We start from the raw sequence: 24,811 nt of genomic DNA, 5'->3' as shown, positions 1-24,811 counted from the left end.
TTTTGCCGGTAAAAGAATACACGGGATTGTACTTGAGCTTTAATTATGTTATTATTGTTACAAATATATTTGTCAATGGAAAAAAAATGAATTTGTCATTAAGCATTTTACTCAGAATTATAAAAAAAATCAATTTTTTTTTTAAGTTTAAACACTTGCTTTGGTTTAGAAATATAATTTTTATTTATGACTCGTTTTAGCTAAGCTATCTTTTAAGTTGGTTCAAACTGAATACAGTGTGCTAAATTTTACAAAAAGCCGTTCAGTAGTTTAGCAGTTTACCCCGGACGAAACGTGACATGTTATAAATATATGTATATGGATTTTAACTGAATTATCTACGAAATGGAAGAAAACACCCATAAAAATATATTCATTTACTGTTTTCAAAAAAGTGCATCCGAAGACATTATCTTTATTCTAAACAAATTTAATGTTCCTCTGTGCATAGCCTCACCATTTTATTCTTAAGATTTTTCAATAAAGTCTATTCATTAGCAATTTATAAAATAAGAGTGATTTGCGTCAATGAAAAACATTGTGGAAAAAATTATAGAGTTGACAGTTAGCAGATACTACCGCTCACGAAAAAACGAATAAAAAGATATTGAAAATTTAGGAACAAAACTTTTCCAAGGAAACAACCGATTTAAAATTTATTTGCAGAACTACAATACATTCAAATGAATCACTGACGTAACCTGAGTTATAGGTAAGGGTTGTGTCTCATAAAAGAAGAAGAAGAGTAAGATAATATGAAAAATGGATTTCGGAGATGGACATGGCTAAATTGACTCAGCTCGTCATGCTGATCATTTATATATATACATATATATACTTAATAGGTTTTCCGACGTTTCTTTCTGTGTGTTAAAAACTTCGTGGCAAACTTAATATACCTTGTTCATAGTATTATAATCACGGTAGAAAGAGTCCATACATTTTTAAAACGATTTGACTCCTTTGCAGTCTGAAAGGCATAAAAGTATTCAATAAGTATCTTCAAAGGTTTCGAGCATGGCCATGGAACAAAAGTTAACAGTTCATTCCATATCAAAATAACAAAAGTAGCATTAGTCACATATTCTCATGAACATATGTTATACCCGAATTTATCTCGAGATTTTTGAATTTTCACAACAATGTTTTTGAATTTTTACGTATTTGAAGCCACTAATTCTTTTAATACAGGTAAATAATTTTATCATGTTCACCCTGTGTGAAAACACAAAAATCCAATCAATGTCGCATAGTTAACAGAGAGTACTAACATAAATTTTTCAGGTGGACATCGTGGACAGTGAAATTATATGTAGATTTTACGAGCTTTTCTCAACGATGCGTAGGTCATAGTTCGCAGTGAAAGTAGCTGTTTAAGAATTTCGGTTAAATGTTTGGAGTTACGGATATGTGCGCGTTCGTTGCACTGCCGGAGAAGCTGATTTTTATTATTTGCAGAAGACTACAATTGTTTTAGAAACCAATTAAGAAATTAATATGATAATAAAAGTATGGCATTATTAATAAGGCTACTCGGCTACAAAAGCGGTATAGGTTGTGAGAATTATACAGTCGAGTAATATTTGCTACATATAATATTCTTTACATTTTTTCGCACAATTTATAATGCTCACAAAGCTGGAAAATATTTTAATGACGATTTTAATTAAAAAAAAAAATAATGAATACATTCATTTATTCACAAAATTAAAGCGAAAGCTACACTGGGTGACATTGCGAGTAGAAAGAGACATTTTTATACAATTTTCACTACAACTTTTTGCTCTTTCTAGGCACATTAGCGTTCACTGTTGTAATTATGCTCCGAAAGTGCAACGAAAATCAGTGAGCGCGCTTTCTGCCGCTGGCTTACATTAGTAACAAACGGTAAATGAGTCTAAAGTACGGTGACAGCACGAGAGAAAGTAAGTTAAAATATGTTGCAGAACTTCGTGAATATTGAAATTTACAATTTGCGCGCTGCGGCATAACGGGAAAAAGCGTGCTGCGATAATGAAATTTATGAGTGATCAGGTAGGTAGACTGCGGTAAGGGCGTGCAGGGAATTAGCGTAAATTTTATCCAAGCAAACAATGAATACAACAAATACCAGGTAAGCAACAACAACAACAGCAAGCAAAATGCAACGGAAGTGGCGGCGAGAGTTTTGCTTTTAACGCAAAGTGCTGTCGCTCGCTGTTAAGCGTGAGAAGGTCGCACGAGAATGGAGAGGTGGGGGAACGAAAGCATGCATTCGCATATGAAAATGTATAAGTAAATGTGCGCTAAAAAATTGGGTGGCAACTCGGTGTGCGAGTCGTATGGCAATATGTGCAAACATTTATGTTGAATATTCAGTGAAAAATACTTTCGTTTTATTTGCGCTGTGGCATACAATTTAGAATACTTTTTTCATGACTCACTTCAGTACTACCATATATATATACATATATATATACGCACATAAGTGGCGCTGCAGCCTTACTTGCATCCCTTACATGCGATACGATTTGAATATCTAATGTTGCACTTGCAACATGCATATGCATACATGCAACGCTGCTGCGGGCGGCGCTAAGCGTCTGAAAAAGTTCAAGGTGCACCAAAGGAAGGTCGTGCTTTTCAAAGTGGGGGAATAAATAAACTTTTTATGCACAAACACATGAGACACGACTGCAAAAGTGGTGCGCTGCTGCTGAAATGTAAACTCTAGTTTGTGCTTGTTAGTCAGCGGAGTGCGGGGTTGTATGTGTGTGGGTTGTTATTTGCTAGGCATTGACTGAAGTGCACACGTGCCGTAGGCAACGGAAACCACTGAAAGATTAAAGTAATCAGCGTTGTTTATGTTGTAGCTTTTTGCATCTTAATTTCGAGTGTGCTTTTAGCATGATTTTTGCTTTTATATTTCATAAATAAAATTCTGCTTGCTCGCTGGTGCTGGATATATCCTTTTTCCAAGCCTATATGGTGCAACCAAAATGAAATATTGACTAAGCTACCTAAATAAATGGCTATGTGATTGGAAAAAATTTAATTATCGTTTAAATTGACAAAACATAGCCATAGGCACAGTGGAGCAAATATAGTAAAATTAAAATATTTAAAATATTTTTAAAATTAATTTAAAATATTAAGATGGACAAAGCGATAATCTATAAAGTTAGTACAAAATTTTATTTCAATTCAATTTTTTTCAAAAACAGAGTTGCCAACTAATTAGAATTTCATTTTGATTTCGAATTTCGAAGTCAAAATTAAACAACAGTTTTAAGAGTATAAAGTAAAGTTAGCTTAATTAAAAAGATTCAGAAAAATTATATAACAATAAAGTAGTAAATATACTCAAAAATCAGGTATAATTCGAGGGGAAGTTGAGAACGCCTAAACCTGCAACTAAATTTGTCTGTTTTTGCCAACTATAGCAACTTTGTAAACACATATGTGGTAACTCAAATAATGAACACTGAATCGAAAACCTATTGCTCGAACAGGGTTGCCATATAGAAAGAGGTGTTACAAGACACATTGCTATGATAAATAAATGTCGAAATATATATTTCTGTACAAAAATTAACAAATCAGAATTTTTGTAAGCCAGTCTTTGATACATAGTATTTTTACAGTTAAACTTATGTATGAATTATTACAAATTCAAAAGTTTTTGAGAACAAAATATATTAAAAGTATGCAAAGCAAAACAAAAACACGTTAGCTTTAGTTGCAAGGAAGCTATGATACGCTTTACAAATACTTTTGTTCGGTAAGTTTGTATAGCAGCTTTATGCTTTAGTGATCCGATCTCAACAATTTCTATGGAGATTGTACCATTGTTTTAACAATAATTCATGCAAAATTTCTTCAATATTTCTCAACGAAAAGTTCTTAAAATATATTTTAATATTATTTAATTTTTTTGGCATACCTATCCACCATGCAAAAGCTTTTAACAGAAGTTTTTATATTGGCGCCAGTAGAGCTAATCAAAATTATTGTGTAAAAAATATTTACAAAGTGTAAAGTCTGCAAAGCACTCTTCCCATTATTTATAGCATACTTGTATTGCCTTATAACAATTTACATGCCACTTTGTGCTAACTCAACAATGAAAAATGAAAAACAAAAAGCGAAATCACTTTGAGTAGGCCAGGCAAATGCGCGATGGAAGCATGAAATTGAAAACAAATTTTGGCAAAAGAAATGCTGGCTGAAATATACAGGGAATTTAAAAATTATTACACATTTCATATTAGCCCTTTTTCTGAGAGATTGCTGTATGTGTGTGGATGGGTGTGCCGCCTTAGTCATGCAAATGCAATTTAAACATGACCGCCATATAGGAGACTACGCTGAGAGCACAGCTTCCGGCTTAACAGACTTTCCACTTACAATCGTACGTATGTGTATATGCAACAACATAAAAAGTTTTATAACTTTAATGAAAAAGCCAGCAGTAGGAGTCACGCGCAACGAAAGAGAGTGAAACAAGCAAAGTTCAAAGTGGGTTAGTCATAAATTTCAGCCACAATTTCACTTTCTGTACATACACACACATACGGGCACTCACATGTACGTACAAGCACACACACACACACACGTACACTCGCGCTCGAGCGTGCGTCTTTAAAGTCACATAAATTTTCAGCATTTTATCTTGTCGCTACTCTTTTGACTGTCTCTCTCGTTTGGGTCCCTTCATTTTTGCTTGCCTGCTCATATTTCTTTAGCTTTCAGCCTTTGTTAGTTGGGTCCTTAAGGCTCTTAAATAATAATAAGATTTGGCCAAATATTAAGCAAAATGAATGTGGCCTCTTGTGAGCGCATATGTAGAACGGTATTTTTTTTTATATCCGAGGTATATATATGTACATATAGTACTTGTATGCGCATTTCATATAATATCTTTAATATATACATATATATATAATATGTTCCACAAGTGTAATTTAAAATTAGTGCCGCCTGGTTTGACCTTTTCCCCACTCAAACTCACGTAACTTGCTGTCATAATTTTTCATTTTGTTCGTTTATGTATATATACATATATGATATATATACGTATACAGTTATTTGTAATAATATGCACATTTATGTGACATGTGAAAGTGGTGAATAACACAAAAAAGCTCACCTTCATTTTTTTGTATTTGTTATTTGGTGACTAATAAAATACTGTTCCTAGATTAAGAGATATTGCTTTCTTATGAGGCCAAGGTGATTCCAACTTTTGATGTTTTCGGAATTTCAAACCTTATTAGTTATAAATTATTTCAACTTAAGCAAAACTAATGGCTGATAGTAAATAAACTTTTTTTTTTAATATTTCTTTCCCAAGAAAGACTTTGATCGGACAGTTTTTATGGCGGCTATACGCTATAGTATTCCGATATCAGCAATTTCTACGAAGATCTTGTCAAATAAAACAGTTTTACATACAAGAACTTGAATTTGACTGATCAGTTAATATGGCGACTATATGCTAGAGTCGTCCGATGTTTGCGGTTCCATTAAATAAGCAGCTTCTTCTAGAGCAAAATACGTGCGCGAAATCAGACCGATATCTCAAAAACTGAGGGACTGCTTCGGTTATGTACAAACAGGCGGTTATAGCTAAATTCATTCAGCTTGTCACGCCAAACATTTAAGCGTGCACCTCATAAAGTCTCCGAGGTTTCCTTCTGGGTAACCCAATTTTAGAGTAACCCTGTTTAGAGTATAAAAGGTTATCGAAAAACCTATTATCTTTAATAAGAAAAGTTTTTATACCAATGAATTTTTTGAACTTTTCCCAACCCTCTCGTGAAGGCTACTGGAATGCTTGTCTATAGTCACACAAAAAAAATTTCGTGATTGGTTAGCATATATCAACTCAAAAGGAAGTATCAAATTACCATTCTATATTTTATATTCTTATATAAAAACTTCATCTCACATACATACATCTGTCAGTATCCTTTCGCCGCTTTTCTCTTTTCTTCCCTATGGTCTCTGCTCTCTTGTCGAATCAATTTTTTTAAAAGTCACAACACGAGTTCAACGCTTTTTTATTGGTATAATTATAATATATGTTAGGTGTTTTTACTTATGAGAGTTGGTTGTACGATTCGCCTCTGATTTAGAAAACGATTAAGAATAAACACAATTTAAGCCTGTAACCTTTTTATATAGCAATTGTGAAGATCTCTGACAATTTAGGTACGAGAATAGCCTTAGAATGTCTTAGACATCTAAGTGAATTAGTAGTAGGCACCTCCGTACAACCAGAAAAGTAAACAATTGACAACGAAGAAGAAAAATGTAAATTTAGAAGAAGTAGTCTGCATTTTGAATAAATAATAGTCACGAATCGAATTCTACAGCATACGTATATGTATCAGCAAAAGTACACTTTTCATGTAGTAAACTATATACAAACTTCTAGTTTGGCTATATATTACATATACGAGTATATAAGAACATATAACTATGTAAATGTATAACTTTTTTTACGGAATTAAAGAAATCGTTGCCTACTTGAATACATTTCAGTTCATAACAGTTACAATGCTCTTACGAATATTTGATTTAGAAAGCATTTAAAGTCACTTCGAATATTTTTTGTTTTGCAAAAAATGGGCGAGTAACCATACAACAAATATGCCAGCAATAACAGGTCATTATAATGATGTCTTCTACAGACCAGACGTTCTGGGTATTTAAAAATAAATTGTTATCGAACAACCTAATATCAAAATAAAACAACATCACAAATCACGCCTCAAGGAGGAAGAGAATATGAAGAAGAATTACGAGAGACTACCATTTTTAAGGTAGTGAGATATATTTCAATCACTTCTGATTGATGCTATTTAGTACTTTCATATACGGACATGCATATTAGTTTCCAAATATGTAGGTCAAGCAACAGTTTCTAAACGACATGAAAGTACGTATATACATAAATAAGAAATCGAATTTGAAGCATTGCCGTTTTTAAAATGCTCACTTTATCATCATCACTGTCATATGAGTGATGAGTACATTGAATGGCCGTCAATAACATCTCTATTGGGGATTAATTCACAGCATTGATTGAACTGAAATTATTTAAGTGCATTTGAGGTTTTTCGGATTTCAATTTTGCTGCTAGAGCTGTCACGAAGGATATACAGATACTTGTATGAATGTAGGTAAAGGTCGAAATAAAAATAAAAACTTTTTTATTTTTTCGTTGAATATAAAGAGAGCTGTATTTATTATCACTAGAATCGACTCACTAATGTTTAATTTTTAACACTCTTGGATAATCGATTGATACTGATCATCTTTCTAAGTATTTTAAGATGAATGAGATTCAGTATAGCAGCGATATTACAAGTCAGTTGATTTATCTGTGGTGGCTTAATGTGGTTTCGTTTAGTCTTTGACAGCAGTAATTGAAATAAATACACATTCAGCTGAACGTAAATGTTTGAAAACATAATTAGAATTCGAGATTAACTTGAGACCATATTGAATATTACGGTAATTAAGTGGCGCACCTGGTGTGACATTTTGTAAAAATCAAAAATTTTATCCTGACATATATCGCTTGTCTATCTATAACTTTAACTATATCGTGCTAAAATTTTAGTAGAATATTTCAAATTTTTTTTTGAGTTGCAGCCTTGTAACCAACCGCTCAATTTTCTTGGACCTGATAAAAACCGAATTTTGGCAGGTCAAAAACGACCAAATTTTTTAGTAAAATTAATTTTTTTAACGCTGCCAATAGTCAATTTTTGATTAATCGTTGGTCATTGTATGGATACTATCTTTACGTCGATAACGGTTATAAACAGAATATAGTAAGTTTGCCACGAAGCTTGTTATACCCCAAAGGAAACATCGGAGACACTATAAAATATATATATGTGTTGATTTAGCCATTTCCGTCTGTCCGTCTATATATGCGCGAACTATTTTCTCATCTTTTTGAGATATTGATATGATGATATGGGACCAATGTGGCATATAGCTACAAAAATTGGTCAAATCCCATTACTTGTATGGAAAACTTTTGTATTTGATGAGATATTTTTCTGAAATTTGACATGGATTATTGCCTATGACAGCAGTACAATCTCCGAATTAAGTAAATAGCTGCCATACAATCTGATCCATCAAAACCCCTTAAATGGAAACTTTTTTATTTGACGTGAAATCTTCACGAAATCCGGCAAAGGATTATTGTCTAAAACAACGGTACGATCTCCAAAGAAATTATTCAGATCAGAATATTATAGTATACAGCTGGCTTGCAAACTGACCGAGCAAAATTAAGATAATTTTTTATACATTTTAATGCTATAAGAAATGCACTTTTGAAGTGTGTATTATAATTTGAAGCTTATAGTATGCTTGTCTTAAATATTTCAAGTCGAAAAGCTGGAGAAAAGATGCCACAAATGCATACTTATTTACATAAACGCTTACATGAGTCTTCAAATTTATTTATGCGCGGATTTCAATAATAAATTAACAACAACAATTAAAATGCAACGAAAAATTGTTGCAGGCGTAATTGCGAATTTTTAACGGTTTACCGGAACACTTCCTGTCGGTATGTACTTGTATAAATTCACGTGTGTAAAATTATTGTACCTGCTGGCTGCAGTAAATATGTGAATATGTACATATGTATATGAAATGCCAGCAAATGATTTCGGGTTGATTTGGTTGTTGCAGAGCAGCTGTCGCCAGCAGCAAACGCTCTTCATGAATTTCATATTTCGCATTTGTTGATTTAATGCACTCATCGAGCTTACGCAAACAAATTCACATGATGACATAGTGCGACCACTACCCCCCATCTCCCTCTTTCCGCTTGATCCGTTGGTAAATAAACAAATTTTTGTTGCAATACTGTGAGCCAACTGATGTAGAGAGGCAGAGATGGAGGGCAGTGATTCACAGCGACAGTCGAAGTATGATGCTGGTGCATGTGTGTGTGTGTGTATGTATGTGTGTAAGTGAGTGAAAAAATCAAACCGAAATTGCAAAAGAGAAATCGCACAGTTTTTTCTTGTCAAAAATGTGAAAAGAAGCAATTTATTCCACACGCACACATGCGCGCACACTCAAACCGAAACAGAAAAGTAAACAGTTTGCATATGTTTAAGCGTTATTGTTGTTACTATATGTGTTGTTGCTGTTACCATATGTTGTTGTTGTATATACATATATCTGTCAACTCAAATTGCGTACTTACCTCAAAATGTGATTTCCTGCTTTTATACTTTGCTGTGTGCTGTTATTGCTGGCTGCTGGTGGTTGTTGTTGTTGCCGTGACAGTTGTTTCGCTGTTGACATTGGCTTTTACATATTTGCGGATAATGTTGCACATTTGTGTGCATTTATTGCGCCATTCATGTATATGTATGCGTATTTGTGTGTGTATATGTGTCGCTTGGAGCAACAGCTGCTTTGATCCGCCAGCGCAAAACTACTCCCGTTACAATCGAATACCGCTTGTGAGATCAAATAGCATACATCTGTGAGTATTAAGGAAATACTAAAAATATCTGCAATAAAAGAGAAGAAGAAGAAATGTGTTTAAGGTTAACGTAATATCAAAGACTAATGCAATTGGCAACGTTGTGACATTTATTGGCAATAAGAAATAGATAAAATATGATGATGTTGGTGGCCGGAAATGGCAAAAAATTGTAGGCAAATCAAGAGTAACAGGATTATTTTGGAATCTAATATGAAAATTACATAAAACTAGACTAAATCAGTTTAATATGATTTAAATAAATTTTGTACTACATATTATTTCAGTGGTTAGGTCAGCATTGAGCTATAAAAAAGCCTAATTATATTTTGAATCACAAGGTATACTTTAAGTCTAAAAATTTCGATTTTTTTCTTAATTTTAGACTGATCTAACTTCTTAATTGAAATAGCTACAAAACTTCTACATAAATATGTTCCCACTTGGACAGTTGAGTACGCCAGTCCGTTATGTCCATAACCTTAAACTATGCTTGAGGGCGAGCTCTTGCAGACAACTTCACCTCCAAAGACCTCATTTAGTATACGACCGTTTCTCAAAAAAATTAAAGCGTTCAGAAGCCATCTTAGAAAACCTGCGCCAACTATGAGACTATCAAGTGTCACCGAGGAATAAAAATAATATTCTATACTGTAGAACGATCTCTTCTCAAACCAAAGATTAAAATGTAAATGTTATTCAAACCATTATGAACTTAAAATCAGATAATGAGACAAAATGGACATTAATTTAGAGAAATTCAAAAATAATATCTCCATGGAACAATTTGTACATAAATCGGTCTTTTTGTACTTTTTCAAAAGGCCGCACAGAAACATACATTGAAGGTCTTAAGAGGTTTAAAATGTTCCAAAAAATTATGGTTTATAAACTTTCAAAATCAGTCTTATTAAGAAAACCCATGATGCTATAATATATCTAGTTTCTCTGGAACAAAAACGGGGATTCCAAAATAAAGAAATAAAAAAATGCAACGGAGTTAGAAATTATCAACTCCACTTATAAAAAAAATTTTAAAACACTGAAACAGCAGCAACACTAGCAACAATAATGGAAAAGCGCTAGGTGGATATTAGCAACCATTAGATTACCTTAGAATCTAATCTAATCTTCCTAGTGAGTATTAGAAGTGTGAGAAATTTGGAACAACAATCAGTAACATGAATTTATATATCAATTTTATAATACAGACACTACTCAGACATAGCTTCTGCGAAATGCTTACACCTAGAAGTGATGTAGTTTTTAGAGTCCTTACTATATGAGTTGATGTAGGAAGTACCTTTACGTTGGAAAGTAAGAAGGGGGTTCACTCTTTTTGACAGTTTCAATTTGGAAGGCATTATTTTGAGGCATACAAAGGACGGATTTCTTATCTACATATAAGGTAAATAAAAGAGGACTGTAATACACCACTTTGAAACCTGTTTGAACTTCGCTACAAATTCGTGGCAAATTATTCAATATGATCCGACATTGAAGCATTCGGTAACCAAAATATTAATTTAATATCAAATCAATACGTGTTTGTGTGTAGATTTTGAAACCTCGAATACTTTGTTATTATCATACAATTATCATACAATCATCATTTCGGTCACTACAAATTTCTTATGTAAATCATTGTTTTCCTTTTACCATGAAAATAGTTCCGCCTTCTAACATGACTTAGGCAATTTTCACCTCAGCCTACATATCTACATAATATAATACTTATGCTCGTATTATATACCAGCGAGTAATAACAAAGCCTTTCTACACATTTTTGCTCAAATTCCAATCTACATTGCCTCTAAGCGTTTTTGAGGTTAGCATTTTAACTGCGTATTAACGTAAAGGTGAAGTGTAGCAATATATATAGATATGTACATTAAATTGTTAATTTGTTTCTGCTTTACAGCGAACACATACATTCATACAAACAAAAACAAAGGCATGTTTGCTCGAATGTTATTAAAAATGCTTTATTCGCCTTGAAGTATTTACATTCTTGCATATAATTTCTTCTTCTGCAACAACAATTACAAAACAAAGGAGCTTCTTCGGATCGGAGTTTGGCGTATGGCCACAAAACCTTTTGAAATATGTCGATTGTGTTAAGTGGGTGTGAACGACCGTAGCCCTCGGCACGGCATTCAATTATTTAGCGTACAAGAGAAAAGTGCCACAAAAGCAATAATAATACAACACACAACAATCAAAAATGGATATGAAATGCAAAATTTATGTATGTATGTATATACAGCTTGACCATAACAAATGAGGTCATAATGGTCGGCCGCTGTAATTAAAGACGGCTGCGAAGTTTGTAGGCGCCAGTTAGAGAAAATCACTTAATGGAGGCAAAATCGTAAAGGGAAAGAACGTGCTTCATAATAGCAAGTAAACTACAGATTTTAAAATAAGAAACTGTAATATAAAATAAAACTTATTAAAAAATTAGATTTTTGTGTACTTAAACATCTACTCCGATTTTTTGGTCAATTGAATTTTTGATTAAAGGCTGCCAAGAAATAAAACACAAAATTATGTTGAATGCGCCAAATTGTAGACAATAATTTTTTGCTTACGTAATGTCGCTTACTTTCAGATAGTGATATATAAAAATAGAAATTCTCAAGCGGCTGGAGGTTCCACTGATAAATGTATTATTTTTTCTAAAAATATATAGAACAATGATAGCTATAAAGCAAGAGCTTATAATGAGAACTCGGCACCATTTTATTTAAAACTACATTACTCATAAATCTTAATTAAGAATTTCTCGATTTATACTCATTATAAGCTTCTGCTTTATTGTAATCACTGTTCTATTTTAAATACATTTGAGTTATGGTGTGACATAAAAAAAGGCGATAAAATTATTGCAAATGCCCCTAATTGTAGGCAATAACTTCTCATATATCTTTTGATACGCGAAATTTGTTTACTTTTAGGATAGTGATATATAGAATAGACGATAAATTTATTGTAATGAGCCTAATATTAGTTAATTATTACTCATACCATATATCATTTGATATCCGAACGTTGTCTATTTTGAGGATAATAGCGTATAACATATAGAAACATAAATTTTCAAAAGGCTGGAGCATAACCTAATAAATATATTAAATTTCTCTAAAGAGAATGTAAAAGAATTAAGTCAATGAAATACATGAAAAGGAGCATATGATTTGAGATTTCAAAATGATTTAGTCGCAAGTATAATATTTTGGAGTTCTTGAGTTTACTTGCCATATTTTATTTCTTATTCCATATAAAAACATTTGGTAAGATACACGTAGGTTGCTTTTAGGGAAGTGACGAACAGAAAGATATATTCGCAAAAACCTGGAGAATTAACTGATAAATATATAAATTTTTCTGAGGATATTTTAAAAGAATGGGGTCTAAGGAAATAAAACTAATGCGTTAAAAGATGCATATGATTTGAGATTTTGAAATAATTGAGTTTCGAATATGATCCAAATTTTTCAGATCTATTCATTATAAACTCTTGCTATAATATATTTTCTTTATTACTATATTTGAAAAGTTTTGATTAGTGACTGCCATAATAACAGAAGATAAAATTTTCATAAATGCGCCTAATAGTAGGCAATACTTTATGTCATAATATAATAAGAATTTAAATAATAATAATTTAATAAAACTGAAACATTTAAATATATGCTGTTTTAAATATCATTAGAATAAACGATAAAATTATCGTTAATTCGCCTAAATGTAGGCAACATTTTTACCTGTAACTTCTAATACGCGTCAGTTTCCTTCTTCTAGGATAGTGATATGTGAAAAAAAAAACCTCTAAGGTCACCAAATACAAATATTAAATAAACGTAAACTGTGAAAGACGATATTAGAAATCAAGAAGTCATAAGTAAAAACAAAATGCAATACATACAAAATTTTATGAAATTTAAAAATAATTGAGTTTCAAATTAACTAATTTTCTAATCATAAGTTTGACAAAGACGTCAGAACTTTTTTGAAAGTTCCATATAAGTAAAATATTTCAACGCGCATCCAAAAAAATTGCTTACATTTCTTTATTTACATATGTATTTTACTATTTTCATCATCAGTGTTCTTCCAGTCTTTTCACTACAGTTGCGTAGTTAGTGAGGCTTTCTCGTCAATTTTACTTCATTTCACAATTTCACTTGGCAAATTATTTCAATTTAAACTTAATCAAAGTAGCCATTCAAAAACCATCTAGTAGCAATGGAAAAAAAGCTAAACAACAACAACAATGCAAACTTCAGTTCAGCAACAAAATTAACTTCAATTCAAGGCAATTGAGGACAGTCGTTGGAATTTTAAAATAATTTCCAAGCGCTGTAATATGGGAGTGTGACACCCAGGCACAGCAGAGACCCCACAATTGTCTAAAAAAAATAGCTGTAACAACAACAATAAGTAAAAAACGAGAGATTAAGCAGTTCAATTTGCATTTTAAACTGACAATATGACAATAAGCAAGTGCCGTAAACAAATGTTGTCCAGAACGCCAAACGGTTCGGGGCAGCAGGGTTGCCGATCTACAACAAAAGTTAAATTGCAAATCAACTTTAGAATGTGGAGTACAATGCGCGTAACGCTCCACAAGAATAGTGAATAGCGCGTGCCTAGTACGAGAGCGAATACGAGTGCGAATACGTGTAGTACCGTTAACTGTTGGCGCTCAAGTAGACGCGGTGCGCCTTGAACGCCAACGCAATATAAAGCGGGCAAGTAGCAAAGTTGCAACTGAAAAAGCTGTATTTATGTATGTTGGTGTGTGCGCTTAAGTAGCAGAGAAAATTGACATTGAGTAATTAGTGCCAATTGACTCTTGGAAAATTGCTAGCGCGTTCGACATTAAAGGCAATTTATCGCAGCGCTACGCATTTATTGTATTTTACTTACACTCCACTACTCTTATATATATATATATATATATTGGATACATTTTAAAATCTATTACTATAGCACATGATTGCACTTAAGATGTGCTTTTTATTCAATGCCTGCTTGAGTTCTTAGTCTGAGTGGATATTCGTAAAGGTCGTGAGCTTTTCATGTCAAGTAATTTTGATTAATTTGTTTTGAGAACGAGTTATTGCTTATTGTGCTTGTGACAATTTGCATTATTTAATCTAAATAGCTATTTTATTTTTCAGTGCTTAAAGAATAACCCATGCCCAAGTTCTTGAAGATATCCATACAAGCACTTGATCTGCTAGTTTGTATGGCAGCTATATGCTATAGTGATCCGTTCTAAAAAATTTCTTCGGAGATTGCATCAAAGCCTTAAACAATAATTTATGGAAATTTTCCTGAAGATATCTCGTCTAATGAAAAATTCTTCCATATAAGCACTTGATTTCGATCGTTCAGTTTGTATGGCATGCTATAGTCATACGATCTAAACAATTTCTCCGGAGATGTCACCGCTGCTTTAGGTGATAAACTGTTCCAAATTTCATGAATATATCCCATCAAATAAAAAAATTTTCCATACAAGGCAAATGTCATATATGCTATAGTGGTCCGATATCCGACGAATGAGAAGATTTTTGGAAAGAAAAGTAGAGTATTTAATATAAAGTCAAAAAAGTAATAAACTTTCATATAAATATTATATGTTTATGTGCATATGTACATACTTTATAGAGTCTCCGACATTTTCTTCTGGATATTAAAACCTTCGTGACAAACTTTATATAGCCTGTTTAGGGTATAATAATATATACATACAACTTAAAAAAATGCCTGTTGAAGACTAAAGCATAAACCTTAAAGAGAAATGTGCTTCAACTGAAATAAACCAACAAATTGAACCTAAAAATGATCTCCTTGTCCCGCTTGGCTTTAATATCGACATTAAAGAGCATTAATGTCTCAATTCCGGTCTTCCCAACGCTACTTTGTATGCAAAACTCAGTGATTATTGACAATCAAGTGACTAATTTAGAGTTTTGCCTTTGCTGACGCTTCATTAGAAACGACAGAATAACAAAAACATAAAAAAAGAATCAAAATACCAAAAAAAATGTAATTTACTATGCGCTAAATCGCCTTTGCATTTTTATAGCCCATAAATGAATTAAAACAAGATTGCCAGAATACGGCTCATAAATCGCGCGATTGCAGCGCTATCGATTAGGCGCTGGTCACATATGACTGGTGTCACAGTGGCATAGTTAATGAAGCGTGAGTTATATAAAGGCACAGTAGGAAAATTTGAGTGATTTTTTGAAATTATAAAACTTTCAATTTCCTTATTTATAAGAAGAAATGTGCATAAAAGTAAGTGTCAAAGTAAAATTTTTTATTTTTTATTTTTTATACAAAAATCAAAGTTTTTAATTTTTTATGTTATATAAAATATAAATTAACTGAGTAATTTTAGTTCTAATTTTTTTTTTTAATTATCGATTTTCGATAAGTTGCCATATTTTAAAGTGAATAATTTTGTTTAGTCAGTACATTATAAAATCTTGTATTTAACCTTTTGTTTTCTCTGTAAAATTAAAAAAAAAATTTAAGTTTAGTAATGTTTTCTCAGACTTTTTATTGCCTAAAAGTAAAAAGTATCTGTGAAGTAATTTTCTGTATCAAAATTTAGACCTTTTTTTGTGTTCAGACCAAGAAAGTGTTTTAATTTTGAGGGTTAATAATTCGCAGGAAAATATTTTTAAAAAATTCTTCTACTTTTTTATATAATTTTTTTTTATAAACATTTTTTTAAAAAACCATTTTTTTATAAAACTTGTCTTTTATAAATTTTTTATTTTATTTTTACTTTTTTTTGATAAAAAAATTGACTTCTTACAAAGTTTTTTCTTACAGGGCATGCTAAGCAACATTAGCTCGTATTAAAACACATTTATACATAGGCACACATACATATATACGCTACTTTATGTTAAGTAGAGGGCAACCAGCATCGTTTTTGGAGCGTGGGTACCGTTTTGCGGACTTGTACCTTTTTCGGCCGGCCTGTGAGTCAGCTGATAAGCCGCTTATCGTCATTTAACGCCAAGCTAGACGAAATTAGACCGAGACTTTATTTATATTCTATTTTACTTTATTTTATTTTATTTCGTTTCAACACGTTTTTCTTGTTGTTGTTGTGGCAAACTTTTTGAATTTGAGGCATGCAAATGCGGTCAATATAAATGCGGTGCGTTGTTGTAAAACTTAAAATTTATGATTTCCTTAAACAGTATTTACATTAGGCGTAGAAAAAAAAATTATCAGAGATTTCATTGTAAGCCGATTAGAGGTAAAAGAGAATAAAGGAAAATAAAATAAATATAATTGTCGAAGTCGCTGAATGCTGCGGGGCAGCTGCGAGACACTCCAGATTGTACACAACAAATCGAATTTATAATATTATTTGTACCTCACTTGTGTGTTGTTGTTTTTATTGTTGCGCTGTTTATTGGCCATTTGTTGGTTGAATGATTCAAAATGAAAATATCAATAATAAATGCGCACGAAAACAATAGAAAGTGATAGGTTGAGCAACGAAAAGTAAACATAACAATAACAACAAAAACAAATATAACAACAACAACAAAATATAACAACAGCAAGTATAAATTAGTGGATGTAGTATGAAAAAATAAAGCAAAAAACAAAAAGGTAAACATATTGTGAAAAATCAATTGCATGTAATGCTGCGCCGCTGCTCCCCCATCCTCTCTGCCTGCTTTGCTTTTACATTCGTTTATTGTTTAATCAAAATTAGATGCGCTGTTGCAGTTAATAAAGCGATTTGTTTGCTAGCGCTTCTCACGCCACTTCTCACTGTCACTTTGTGAACTGAACAACAACAACAAACACAACCAATATAACCAGCATAAGAAAATGTGTTGTCGAGATTTTTTCCTTACCGTTTATTCATTTATTACACTTCATTGCATTTATTTGTTTTCGAAAATTTTCTCCACACTTTTACGCTCGTGTGCAGCGAAACTTCATTAAAACGGCAAACGCAAACAAACAAAAAAAAAGCTTTAAAATGTGTAAAAATATGGAAAAAAAAAGAAACAAAGCTCGCAACAATATCAATAACAACAACAACAGGCAATATCTGCTCTATGGCAAACTAATGGCTCCATGCTTCTTTCCCTTGTCTTGATTTTAATGTATGTAACACTGTAGTGTTGTCGCCTGCTCATCTCCGATTTCATTTGCCACCCGCCAGTCTGTCACCTGAACTTCTATCTATTCACTCTGTGATTTTATAACGCCCATAAGTAAATATCTTTAGGTATGTACATACATATGTACAAGCGTGCTTGACGTAGAAGAGAAAATCTTCAAGAAATTAAAGTACAACTTGTGGTTCTAATAAAAATAATAAACAGAAATATATATATATATTTATATACAATACAAACTATATACATACAAATATATGCACATACTTATACACGAAGTCATAAATGTGGCAGCTGGATAGACTGTTTGAGGGCTGGCACTCGTAATGAGATACATTGCATTCTGCATAGTAAAAAATGAAAAACAAAACAGCTGCACCGAAGCTTTAATATATCTAACTTTAACTTTAACTTGATTTTGTTTCAATTAATATTTTTCCGATCTGAAAAATTTGTACCGAAATTGATTTTGAACGCACAGTTTGTATGAAAGCTATAAGCTATAATGGTCCGATATCGGCGATTCCGGTGATCGGTGAGAAAAGAGCGTTTGCAAAATTTAAGAACGATATTTCAAAAATTAAGGGCCCTCTTCGGGCAGAGTTTAAGTTATAAATTATAGTAAAAAAAAACTTGATAAGTGAAATCAAGCCAATAGTATGTTCTTAACTAATAAAAAAATGTGGAAAACGGTTGGCCTCAAGGGCCATCCCTGCAACTTTCCTCTAATTTCATACGCTAACGTTCAAATTTCGCTTTTTTCACTGCTTTTGAGCTCTTCGAAATTTTTCGTTTTCGATATCTCGCAAGTAAATCAACCGATTTCGACCCGGTTTGCGGCAAACGATGTGTTTCTTCAAGGTTTAGAACTGATTAGTTTTTGGTGTCGATCGGTCAAGTCGTTTGGAAAAAATTCGATTTTTCAAAATTTTTATTTTTGAGATTTCTCGAAATCTACTGGTCCGATTGGGTCCAAACTTACACGAAATTCAAGTGCAATGAAACCCTTTGGAATGCCGTTTAGTTTATTCAAATCGGTTGAGCAGTTTAATAGTTATAAGAGGATCACATACATCCACACACACACACATACATCCACACATACGGACATCATCGTAGAAATGTTCGGGGAAGCTTCCTCGACCCTCAGAACGTCGAAATCTGTTGAGAACTCGATTTTTGCAAAATGGGGTGAAACCAATATCTTCCCGATTTTTAGAAAATTTTCCATTTTCTTAGCGGGAAGTTAAAAATTACTACACTTACTCCAATCTTTCCGAAAGAAACTGAACCTTGTTTTTTTTCTTAAGTTCCTCTATTCTGGTGCTTTACAACGACGAAAATTCGGAATTTAGTATTTCAAAGAGCTACGAGTTCGGTTCAACACATTATAAAGAAGTTAGAACACAACTTAAATCGCTCTTTCAATAACTCTAGGCAACAACTTAGTCACTTGCTCGAGTTTATGACGAGTTAAAAAAGCACTGATATTGAATTTCATATTTTTTGTGTTTTTTAGTGTAAACATTTCCAAAATGGATGGTGTTTAATGCGAGTTTATGACAAACTACGTGATAGTGAGTAATAATTAGGCAATAACCAGAAGTTTGTGCTACATCATGAATGTCTTAAAAGTTGGTATAATAAATATAAATAAAGCATTACGCGAGGATTTCAAGTTGGGTGATGTCAGACTGCTATTGATGTAATAAGTCAAGTTTAGTTGGACACGTTTATATTTGTTCACTCTTCGTCTGCTTTCTCGCGAAAATAATTTTTTATTTACATTTATGAAGATATATTTTATAATTATTTTATGGTGAACGGGTTTAACTTTATATCCAAACAAAAACAGCAAATGGCTCGTTTGCATAGACTTTCAACTACTTTCAGGAGAACCATATACATAGGTTAGTATAGGTTAGGTTAGATGGCTAATCATCCAAGATGTCGGTGGTGTTACACTTGGACTGACAGCTCTTTGCGAAGAAAGATAAGAAAGCCTGTAATTGGATATTAACTATCGAAAAAATGCCTTGAACCTATCACAAATGTTTTTAGATACTTTATTTCTATTTACGATATTTAACCTGGATGTCTGAAAATGTGAGATCAGAGGTATTTCAGCCTTGATCTGGCAAAGGCACATGCGATGCAGTTGAGTGTAGCGATGATTATATCTCATCTACTTCCAAGCAGTTGATGCAACTGGACCCTGGTAAAATTTTTAAACTTATCGCCTGAATCCCGCTCAGGCAGTATCGCAAGGGTGAGTTAATGTCTTGAAATTGACAGATTGGATAAAAAATTTATTTTTGTCAGATTTTTGAAAGGAACGACTAAATGCTGATATCAATATAGCCAGAGCTAAACTCTAAAATTTACTTCAAATTAACTTGAAGCCTCGTAAGCTTTAACAAAAAAGTAATAAACAAAAAAAAAAGAATTATAAAAAAATATATATAAAATAAATAATAAAAAAAAAATCGATAGAACTCGATATATTTTTAATAAATTTTTAGAAAATATTCTAAATAAAAAATAATAAATTCAGCTTAACCAGGGAACATGAAAGGAAACGTCAAATAGCAGGGTCTAGTCCAAAAACATTTTAAAAGTAATTACAATCCGAAAAAAATTTTCTAAAAATTTTATATTAATATTAATAAAAATAGTTTTGCACACCACTGTGCCGCTCTCGCGAATAATGAGATATCAAAGCTTGTCATCAAAACAAATGAAACGTTCGTTGTTGGTGGCAATCAAGTGGGGGCGCTATGAGACAGGCAGACAAACAGACTGGCAACAGGCGCTAGACGCAACTACACAATGCCACACACACATGCGCTTCTATAAGTTTGTATGTGTACATAATTATGCAAAATAATGTGTGTATGTACATATGTATATGAGCGAGAAATTTGAAACGTATACTAGTTGACATAGCGCATATTTAAAAAATAGTGTGCGACGACAGGCAAGCGAGCCAGAAGACAAGCAAGAGCTTTGTAATTTTATGCGGGACACACACCACACATGCCACACGCATATAAACAAACAAATAAACGTATAAATATATGTACATATGTATAGTTTCATATAATAGAAAAGCACACATATGTAATTGTATGTGTATATGTGTTTAAGTATCTGTTATAGAATCTAAGCATGACTAACAGCCGACAAACTGGAGCCAGTCAGCAGCATCGTTAACTTTGCGACAACTGTCGCGACGCATCTTGCTTGTGCCCTCCTCCCCGCACAAGCATATGTGTATGCCGCTAAGGCTCACCTTACTCTCAGATAATCTTCATCAGTATCAATGTGAACCACGCCCCTAACCTCTGGTCTGGCGGAAGGTGCAGCGTGCTTCCATAAACATATTATTATTTATCACATGTCTGTCGCTCTATTCGTATCCAGTGATTGCATTACTGGCACACGGTGTTCACACACACACACACACACACACACACATACGCACTCAGCTGTTTTTATTGCTTTGGCTCATCTGCTCCAGCTGTTTTGATCAATGTGACTTTGGCACGCGTTCGCTTTCATTTATTATATTCATATTTGTGCAATAAATTAATGTGTTTTTATGCGCTCTAGTCTTTGAGTTATCGGCTTGTGCCTTTTCAATGTTCTGTTTTTAGCTTTTATTGTTTTTCGCTACAACGGTTTTTTTTCGCATTCAGTGGAATTTCAGTGTGTTTGCGATAATTTAGTTAAATCGCACTTCGGCACAAATGTGACTCACTAATCTTATAAATAATACACTTTTTTGTATTTTACCGTTGTCATATATAGGGTGCTACCTTGGGTGTAGTGCTTTTCATTAATACGCCTTTTTGAGCATACCTGACTGCTTTAAAATACAGTATTCGGAAATATGAATGGCTATGTTGAAAGCAAATGGTACATTTAAGGTTAGCAACCCCTCTAGGTCCTTCAGCAGTCCTATGTCTCCCGAAGCGTAAACATTTTGTCGAGATTTGGCAGCCGTGACATCACTGGTTTTCTAATTTTCGGAGAATTCTGCTTGAAATACCATCACTCTTCACGCTTATAATAAAAAATATTGAGGGCTTTGTTGCGGAGTGTAACTAATCGTTTTAAGGATCGAAAATTTTCTGCGTGATCATCTATATTTTCTTTGGTTGCGATTTTAAGACCCTGGCAGCACTGGCCCTCTAATTATTTAAAATTTCTTTGTAAAACGTCATCTAGTAGCTGCTATAGAGCCGATAATATGTAAACAACTTTTTGAGACCGGAAAGTGAAGACAAGGGTTTTTATCATCCATGGATTCAACAAGATTCTACAGTGTACGTTTTTTGGGAACGCACACCTAGTTTGAAATTAAAAAAAAAGAACCGTGTGTTTTCATATTTCGATAGTTTAACCCTTTAAAAATAACATACTAAAATTTTAAATGGATATTTCAATTATGTCCCATAGTTTCCATGAGTTTATCTTAAAACGCGTTTTTCTCGAAACAGCATTTTTTGAATTTGTTGCGGTGATTACACGCAGACAAATAATCCGATGTTTCTGTATATAATTACCAACTAGTTTTTAGATCTGATTAACAATCGAATTTTGGCAGACCAAAAAATATCAAAATTTTGGGTAAAATCCAACTTTTTTTTAAAAGAAGGCCGCCATTTTCCAATTTTAGCTTTTTAAGACAGTAACTCATGTACGGACATTTTTTTTCAGAAGAGAGTTTTTTTGAGTTTTATCCGGCAGAAGTAGGTCGTTGTCGGAGATTTCGAGTAATTTGTTAGAAAAATATGTATACAATTTTTTTCTTCAAAAAATTTACTGTGGGTTCTTAGAATTTGTATAAATATAAACTTAAAATATTGAAAAAAAAAAATTTATATTGCCAAAACTTGTTTATTCAGGCTTTCACACTAGGTATGCCCTTAAGATATAACCAAAAACAAGTATCAAAAGTGCAATGACCGGATGCTTTACTTCGAACACAACCAGTATTTATAGCTACTAGATGCTTTATGCTAAAAAAAAAATAAATATTTTTTTATATAAAAAAAAAATAACACACATATGGACTAACCTGTACGCACATTTCCATACTGTTAACTTTCTATAATTTCTAAATATCGATTTAATTTAGTGCGCCGGTTAGAATTTTTTATTATTTAACAATGATACCAATTTATCAATTATTTACGCTCTTGTAGGGTAATTTTTACAAAATAATTTTAGACGCATTATTTTTGTGGCCAAATTAAATTTTTTAGCTTGCAGCCAGCATATCATTTTTTAATTTTTGGCAAATTTTTTCATGCGACTATTCGTTATATTTCCCGCTTAGTCAATATCCCTAAACAAAACACTCAACTTCACACATTTAAAGCACAACAAATGAACTGCCCGGCTAATGCCGCCAATTTAGGCAATTCCGCATGCATTTATTTTCAGTTATTTAAAATTTTTTTGGTGTCAATTTAATTGCGCAAATATTTATTTATTTATTAAACGTCGCTGCCAGGTTGTAGGTTATTGATTGGTTTCGTGTCTTTCAAATCTGTTTGAGCACTGTCTGGCTGAGTGGCTGATAAGCTCACCTATAAGCACTGGCACACACAACCACACTTGCATACATACATACATACATACATAGATACATATATATACATGTGTGCAATGTATTTACAGAAATTAAATATGTGAACTTTAAACACAGCCAACTATGTAAATATTGTAACTTTGAATTTTGATTGCTTAATCAGCTCACTGAACTGTGTAAGCAAGTGTTAGATTAATTAGAAATTATAATTTATGTTAATTGTAAAGTGATGGATTATTATCAGCATATGTAAGACAAAATTTATTAAAGCGTTGAATATGCAAGCAGCAATTTTAAATGCTTTAAAAGGCTTTTACAGATGTTAAAAGTAGTGGATTTATAGGTATTTTCTAGAGAGAAAGCGGTTGAACAAAATTTCAAAGTAAATAAATATGGTTAACGTGTATGTTCGGTATACTATGGTAAATTACACTGGAAAGTTGTATTTTTAAAAATCGTGGAAATTCTATTACAATACTGTTCCAGAGCACTTAACCTTAATCAACGATTAGGTTAACGAATATCTTATAAATATATTAAATATTAGAAATAAATAAACAAAGGCTAAGTATTCGCAGTTTTTTTACTGGTTGAATATTTTTTCATATTCGGGGGTCCATGTTTGAGGTTCCTCTCCTAAACGTCAACTAACATAAAAATTGTTTTCAGAGTTCTCAAAAATGAGATTTTATAGGAAAGAGCCTAACACTCTTATTAGTTGTATTGGGCTTCATGACTTTGTATTTGTTTTCAAATATTTCCAATCTAAATCGGCTAATTACTCATTTCCAGTATCTCCTACTGGAGCCTAGGTGCTCAAATTCGGAAAATATAGTGTCTAGTAAAAAAGATCCATTATTTTTCTAATAGACGGCTTTATTAATCTGTATTTCGGGTTATATGCATGTGTCCGATAATGCTACTCTTAATGGAGTTATAAACATAAGATTTCGTACTACAAATCACTCTCAGACAGTTTTGTGATTATTTGACTCATTATAATTTGAGCACGAGTCAAAGATGGACACCAGCAAAGAGACACAACGTCATATTTTACAGCTTTTTTTTGAAAATTACGGAAACGTAGCCAGATGGTTGAACATGTGAGTGATATTTATAGTCCTGATACTGTAACAATCAATCAAGAGCAATTTCGGTTTCATCGATTCCTTACCGGTAATTTTGAGGTTAAAAAGAAGCACCACCCGTTTCGGAAGTTCAATTGATGAAAATAGCGATAAAATAATGGAAATCGTCGAGTCCGACCGTCATGCAAGCACTGTTTCGATAGCCCAGGAGATACCCAATGCACCAAGTAACAGTTAAAGAGGGCTTTCGTATCCAATCTGAAGCTTTTGCATCCAGTTCAGAAGCTCGATGTATGGATGCCACACAAGTTAACGCAAAATTCTTATGGACAGAATTTCCATCCGTAAATCGCTGCTGGATCGCAATAAAATCAATCAATTTCTAAATCGTATCGTTGATGGTAATGAAAAGTGGGCCACTTACGACAACGTCAAG

At 32.7% G+C, this 24,811-nt stretch overlaps 1 protein-coding gene across 8 annotated transcripts in view; it reads right to left on the bottom strand.

Annotated features, from left to right (window-relative positions):
* Positions 1-24,811, bottom strand: part of kek5 (kekkon 5) — a 231,193-nt gene that overhangs the window by 100,927 nt on the left and 105,455 nt on the right. For all 8 annotated transcript variants that reach the window (XR_011396343.1, XR_011396344.1, XM_070109465.1 and 5 more), the window contains one exon: positions 9,227-9,539. The gene's annotated coding sequence lies outside the window, so the exon portion shown is untranslated. The remainder of the gene's footprint in view (positions 1-9,226; positions 9,540-24,811) is intronic.

The sequence above is a fragment of the Bactrocera oleae genome, chromosome 5, assembly GCF_042242935.1.
Source record: "Bactrocera oleae isolate idBacOlea1 chromosome 5, idBacOlea1, whole genome shotgun sequence".
In the NCBI taxonomy this organism is placed as follows: Eukaryota; Metazoa; Arthropoda; class Insecta; order Diptera; family Tephritidae; genus Bactrocera; species Bactrocera oleae.
This window is presented reverse-complemented; position numbering and strand designations above follow the sequence as displayed.